Source organism: Etheostoma spectabile, chromosome 9 (genome assembly GCF_008692095.1).
Source record: "Etheostoma spectabile isolate EspeVRDwgs_2016 chromosome 9, UIUC_Espe_1.0, whole genome shotgun sequence".
Lineage (NCBI taxonomy): Eukaryota > Metazoa > Chordata > Actinopteri > Perciformes > Percidae > Etheostoma > Etheostoma spectabile.
The window spans coordinates 9,021,063-9,028,349 of NC_045741.1; the positions used below are offsets into that span (position 1 = coordinate 9,021,063).

General features: G+C 38.1%; 1 long non-coding RNA gene across 1 annotated transcript in view; it reads right to left on the minus strand.

Annotated features, from left to right (window-relative positions):
• Window positions 1-350: 350 nt before the first annotated feature.
• LOC116696143 (uncharacterized) overlaps window positions 351-7,287 on the minus strand; it is an 11,526-nt gene continuing 4,589 nt past the window's right edge. Inside the window, exons 2-4 of the long non-coding RNA XR_004333633.1 lie at window positions 4,297-4,304; window positions 1,731-1,735; window positions 351-362 (exon numbers count right to left, since the gene is read on the minus strand). This is a non-coding gene — a long non-coding RNA (uncharacterized LOC116696143). The remainder of the gene's footprint in view (window positions 363-1,730; window positions 1,736-4,296; window positions 4,305-7,287) is intronic.

Genomic DNA, 7,287 nt, shown 5'->3' on the forward strand with positions numbered 1-7,287 from the left:
TGTCAGCATTTTGCCTCAGCAGTAACTTTATTTTCTCTCTGTCTCTCTGCCTGTCTCTGTTTAAATCTCTTGCTTTCACTACCTCTCACTTTCTCACCTCAAAGTATATATCATGTCAAACCAAACAATCCCCAGCAAGTGGTAGTTTGAGCGTGCTCCTTGACAGATTCTCTGTTACAAGGTAGATTTCCTGGTCACATCGGTTGACATTTACAGAGATTGTTCATGGCTTAAGTACTAACTCTCTGCTTTCTGGCTCTTATTGCCTCCATCACAAGCTGCTGTCTTGAGTGTAGTTTTAATAAGTTTTAGAAGTTTTCCAAATGCCGAAAAAATACTATTAATGTGCTCACTTACATGAGCTAGAATAAGTGGCTTCATCCACTCAGCTTTTTTTCATGCAATCACGGTACTGACTTCCATTATTGGAGAACAGTACGAGACTCATTGACATTTTGGCAAAGCTAACAGGCAAGTTAGAAATACAAATCTAATTGAAGTACTTCAGAGAGTGAGGTAATAGATTTAAGAGAAAAAAAAACCCCTGATTGATTCCAGTGTGTCACATACTGACACTGATGCAGTTAAACAAGTAAAGCCTTCAATGAAGCCGATTTTTTTAATTGTTGATTAATATAAATGCATATAAACAAAACACCACTGGAATTTGTCTTTCATATTCTTATGTCAAAAATAAGCTTATACACTGGGCAGTGCTTGAGTTATGTTCACTTGCAGCTCTGAAAGAGTACATAAAAAAAGGGCATCGTGCAAGCCCTAGTAAAGCAATATACTTTAATTACACAACAATAAATACAAATGTAATCCATTGTATTACCTTAAGCATTTCTGAATTTAACCTTATGTACCATGTTTGATGTTTGGAGAGTTTTACATTGCCTCACAGCCTGTTTTCAAATCGCAGCCCTGGTCCTCTATGTTGGGACTCTGCATCGTATCTCCTTATTTAAAATTTTGTCAAAATGCATCCATACCCACAGTTCTTTTCCCTACCTTTAGCCAAGTGAGTGTCAGCATAACCCTCACTTGCCCTGAACAACTGGACAAAATTAAGCATGTATAGAAAATCAGTGGGGAAAAATGCTGTACTTAGCTGAACCTCAGCACTTTCAAACTCCTTTAGAGACAATAACCTTCTCCTTAAGGTGATGATCAAAGCTTTTAGTTTAGTTTTCTTTCTTTATTTTGGCGACACCGTTACTGATACTGCTGTCACTGTTTAGTGTACTGCACTGCATTTCCCAGTGATCGCTTGTCAGAGTGTCACCGCGTGTTTGACGCCACTGGATTGACAGCAGCTCCCAACCCCCAAAACAAGCATGCATTAGCTGCTCTATTGAGACCAGAGAATGCAAAATAACAGGAATTTAGATGGTGCAAGAAAGCAATGATATCTGGAGACATGGTAATGTGTGAACTGTATCTAAATATATCAACAAAGGAACACTGTTATTCCATTTCATTTACAATCAATAGCAGAAAGCAGCTTACAGCCACTAAGAACGTTATAATGAGAAGACAGCAAGTGCTTACTGGAACTACACCTGGGTAAATCCTGTTCACTTTCCAACCAAACACAGATTTTAACATGGCAGTGTGCTGTGGCAGGCTTACCTGCACTTAGACCATTCATACTAATTGTCTGCCAAAAATGAACTTGCAACCTAATGCTGACACATTACAACCAAAGTTCGACACCAAATGTGGACATCAGCTAATAAAATGAGAAAAACAGCTGCATCTGCATCCCTCCTCCTAACAGCTTGGCACTATGTAATGTTTAACATGCTTTTGCATATCAGTGCCAACATTGGCTGTAGCTTTTTTATCTAAGTGTAATATTTTTTGGTTTGTCTTCTGCCATGGTTGCCATTTCTGACCATGCTTTCAAGAGTAACAATGTACACCAAAACAAAAGAATAAATTAATGAAAAATCTAATTAAAATGCAAACCTAAAACTATATGTAGAACTTTTCGCTTTCTGCAGAGAGTAGATAGTTCTTTCTCGTTTCCATTTCCTTTTAGGATTTATTTTAATGTATTTTTAGGAAATTTCAAACCAGCAGAATGACCACTCATTTCTATGACGGCGGTATTGATTAATTATAAATGTCACGTGATCCTGAATGCATGGTCTGGTATGCCAAATTTCAACAAATCATCGTTACAGAGTGGTCTAGAAGTATTTGGACATTTTTTTTCACTTTAGACAACATACTTTGACAGCATTTAAAAATGTTTGAGGATGTTCACACATTAGTTTGAGGATGTTCACACATTAGTTTAACAGTATTGGACCTGCAGCCCTTTTGGACGTAGCACTCTCTACACCCAAAATGGATGTAAACAACCTCAAATTAAAGCTGAGAGATGGTAATTTGCCCTAATTGTCACTTTATCATTTCAAATTCAAAATGCTTGATTGCAGAGCCAAGCGATGTGGGAATGTCCAAATATTCATAAGCTGCTCTGTATATAGTACAAATGAATTGAGATGCTTGTAATGTGCCTGTAAATAGACCAGCAAGAACCTTCAATGTTCCTGCATTATAATTACAGCCTGAAGAGAATTCTTGCAATCACAATTATCAGTTTAATTATATCTGATAGCTATCAGGCCCTGTAGCTTTATCAACAGGATCTCCATTAAGAGGAGTGGTGGTGGATTGGCTTAATGAATTTCACATTTGGGTTTGAGCCAATTATTAGCAGTGACAGCCTAACATCTAACAATCCCTTTTAATACTGCTTTTAAATCAAGCTAAATAGTTTAGTGCTACATGGTAGAATAAAAGAACATGTTTGAAAGATTAACTCACAGATGCTATGAGCTTTACATATGCTTGTGTTATTGTTGGAGCAGGCTATGCAAGAAGAATTCCTGTATGAACAAACAATAAAGTTTAATCTTATCTTATCTTATATGGAATAGGCATCCATGCATCGGCAGAATCCATTGCTTCTGGTAACTGATGTGTCTCGATATGCGGAGGACTGATTACTGGCTACAGGGCAAACAGAATGAAAGTAGGTTTTGCAGCATCATCAATATTCTTTACCTTTTTGCACCCAAACAAGTAAAAAGAATCAAAACATTGCCCAGTGAACTCCTGAAAAAAACAACTGGAAATTGTGTTAATCAAAGAATGTCTGCCAATAACCTGATTTATATGTAAAATTGAGTAGGACCTTATTTCTACCTCACAAACAACTTCAGCTAGTTCAGAATCAGAATCAGTAGTTGTCAGTGGTTTTGCATTACTGCAAAGGAAAAATAGCAGATCAGTGTACCAGGACTTTTCCATTCCTGAGTTGTGCATACACTTTGCAGAGCAGAACTTTATGTTGAATGTAACTCAGGAATTAAAGCAGATAAGGCTGGATCTGTGAGCTTGTGGCAATGACTGTGCAGCTGCCAGGGCAGGGCAGGTTTAATTGGAGCCCATTGAAATGGAGCAGAGAGAGTTGGCATCATTCTACAATAACTTTTATCCACTCACCTCTTTTGCCTTCCCTTGTTGTGCAACCCACACAGTACAGTGCTGCTCCAAATGCTTCTATTTTACAAACAAGACACATATTCACTTCCTTTATACATCCATTATCCATCAGCGACAATGGCCTTGACATCTCCCCTGCCAACAACCACCCCCTTGCCCATCACCATAGTAACCAGGACATGGCCATGTAGGGTATTATGTAATTTCTTCACAAACAAAATCAATATACTGTAGTTTAAAAGCCAGTAAGCCAAATGTCAGCCCCACTCCAGAGAAGGCGTTATAGCACTATGCCATTAAATCATGGTCATTACTTAATAATAAACAGCTCTAGAGGGAAATATGACCTGTTCTATTTTCCTAAATCTTTTTTTTTTTGCACTTTATTAGTGTTATGAATAATAGAAGGGCTTTCTTGTAAGACTTAGTCTCGCTTTGCCAGACCATCCTCCACAGCACTGTGGGGAGGGTCTGGCTGGTCCACAGCATTCGGGTATGGGAGAAATATGTGCTCTAGTTTATCGGCATTTCTTTAAACTAATCACAATCGTCATGGGTGGCACTAAAGGGGTGGCAGTAGCTCAGTCCGTAGGGAGTTGGGTTGGCAACCTGATGGTCACTGGTTCAAGTCTCCGTATGGACCGAAAGTACGGAGTGTGGCTTGGTGGCTGAAGAGATGCCACTTCACCTCCTGGGCACTGCCAGGTGCAGTTGAGCAAGGCACCGTATCCCCCCACCCGCTCAGGGCGCTGGTTCGGCTGGCAGCCCACTCACTCTGACATCTCTCCTTAAGTGCATGTATAGATCCTGAGCGTGTGTGTGTGTAGTTCAGGACTGTGTGTAAACTAACCAAGTGTGGACATAGAGTGTAAATTGTAATTTCCCCATAGGGGATCAATAAACAGATCAAAATTAAACTCTGCATGAGGCCACTGCAAAATAGCTTCGGGAAGGGACTTTGGTGGGAAGTATGTATTCAAAAGTTGTTTTAGTTGTACAATTAGAAAACTCAGATTGGACATATAGTCTAGCTAGCTGTCTGGATTTACCCTGCAGAGATCTGAGGAGACGTTAACCATAGTCCTCAAAAATCTACCGGAGTTTAAAATTCTAACACAAATAAAGGGGAAGGAAACGGACATTGGTGATGAGGCATCTGTACGGCGGAATTTCCTGCAGCACCGGCGCAATCCCAGAAGTGGAACGTGGATATAGACCATCTGAGACTTAACAGTGTTCCCTTTTTGCCAACAATTTGGTCCTACACGTAATGCTTTAGACAAAGATTATTAAATATTCATAAACGTAAATGGATACAGAGGCATTTGCAGCAACTGACGATAATCAGCTGATCTCCCCAAGCAGCAACTACTCTTGTATTAACATAGGAAAGCCCAGCGGCATAGACCTAAATGCTATTGTGCTATTGAATGGATTACCCATCAGCCAGCCTTAACTCACAGATTTTTTAATTCCAGTGTACCTACAGTATGATAGACCAGGCAATCAAATATTTGAGTGAACCTCTTATGTGTTGCCATGTTTGTTCAGATAGCACTGATGTCTACAGATGACTGGTTATTGTTGGGACACTGCACATACAATTGCTGTAGTAATGTGCAAAATACACAGTCAATGAACTGTAAATGGAGACCAGATGTTAAAACATGTTCAGCAGTTAGAGAACGTACAGCACTAATCACTGATAAGAGGGAAAATAAATCTCCTTTAAACATCTCAATTAAAAAACTAAAAAACCCAAAGGGGCTTAGCTTTGTTAGGACAACATAGGCTTTTTTTCTCAGCTTCAAGCTCATTGTAAACTGCAAGTTATTATTTTCCAGATATTCTTTACCTTAATCAAAACTCTGATTGTGGAGGAGATGCACTGTGCAATGTTTTGTTCAACTGTTTAAATATGAAAAGAAATTGATCACGAGAAAAAAAATAATCTGAATGTACAAAATATGATGAACATGTACCTTTGCGTATTTAAAAGCAGCATCTAGCACAATCTACTTCTGAGCAGTCTCAAAGTCTACACAAGTCCAATGCAGAATAATAGTAAAGCGTATAAATTATTAAGCATTGAGTCATAACCATTTTAGTATTACTTAAACAGCAGATATTTATGCTAAATGTATTCAAATTATACCTTTCATCTGTTTTAATAGTCTTATGATTTCCACATGAGGTCATTATTAATTCTTCCGGACATTATTGCTTATAAGAAGCTGATCAGCTTTCATTAAATTACAAGTGCAACAGTTGAATTTAGTTTTCTTAATTCCCTGAATCTTATCTTGCTGCCATTTTTGGCTGTGAATGTGATCTTTCCAAATCACATGAAAGATTAAGTATCCCTTATATCTTGTAAATTTAGAGGACTGCAATCTTTTGGCTGGAATGAGTCAAGAAGATTTGTTATTCAGTTCTAGTAGGCTACTTTAAAAGGTCCCAGGCATGATTAAGTGTTTTGGCTCAATCACGGCTTTGTGTCAAGCGTCAGGAATCACAGAGTCAAGCCCCCAAATTATTACTAAGTAAGTTAACTGGCAGCGGATTCCGCTCGATTTCCAAAGCATACTTAGGTTTAATTAGCCAAGTTATTGTGTAATAGCAATATGTAATAATAACAATAAATTTAATTTGTAATGCACTTTATATTTGCAAAAATCTCAAAGTGCTACATGGTAAAAAAGTAAGTGATAAAATAAAACACATGGAGAGCATGAAAATAATAAATAGTCAAGTCTATTTATAGTTATATGTTTATAACTTGTCCTGCTTTCCTTATTTTTAACTCTGTGCCAAGACCCCACCCAAAGGCTGGTGTGTTCCTGATCCGCTTATAAAGCTGATGCTAATTAGAAGTTGAAGGATAGTTTGGGTAATTCTAACCAAGGCCTTATTTTCCTTAGTAATCCTATTGTGACAACAGAAATTTGTAAATATTTAATTTCACTTGGATGGCATTGCTGCTCTCTGATACACACCCAAAGGGGGAAACCCCAAACCTCGGTGTAACCTTAAAGCAAGTTAATATCGTTTTAAGACGCTGCAGTGAGAACAGTAGTGGGGTTAAAAGAGAAATTTAGCGGCGCAATGGTATGACACGGTTTAGTATAGTTCTGATTAATAGATGTAGTGTACCATGAATTAATAATGTGGAAATGGAGATTATGCAGATTTTAAATGAGGGTAAATTAGTATTTTCCTTCTGTTTTGGCCCTTATTTTTTAGGCGGGCTTTTATTTGTTTCATGGACCACACAGGGAATCACTTTCTAGGTTTTACTGATGCAACGTCATTTTTCTCGAATGGAAAATAAAAATTCAGTACTGCGGACTTCAGTACTGATGGTCTGAAAATTTGAAAACACACTAAAGGAAAATAAAGTATAGCCATAGTTTTATCATAGTCAGGGCTTGGAAAGAAAAGTTTCAGTTTTTTGTCTCCATTAGTGTTGTGGTCAAGACCATTGAACTGTGATCAAGTAATCACCAAGACCAGAGTGCATCAAGACCGAGACAAGACCAAGAATTTGAGGGTTTAAGACTAAGTCAAGAATAATACCAAAGCACGGCGATACCCAGTCAAGACTGAGACTAGATTTATGATATACAGCCAGACCTTCTTCCACTGTCTGCTGCATTCCCTTTTTTTGGAGTATGTGTAAAGGTGACAGGGAAAGTCTGGTTTACAGTAAAAAATTTCAAATTAGATACAAGACAAGTTATTGGATGCAAGTTGTAACACATAGGC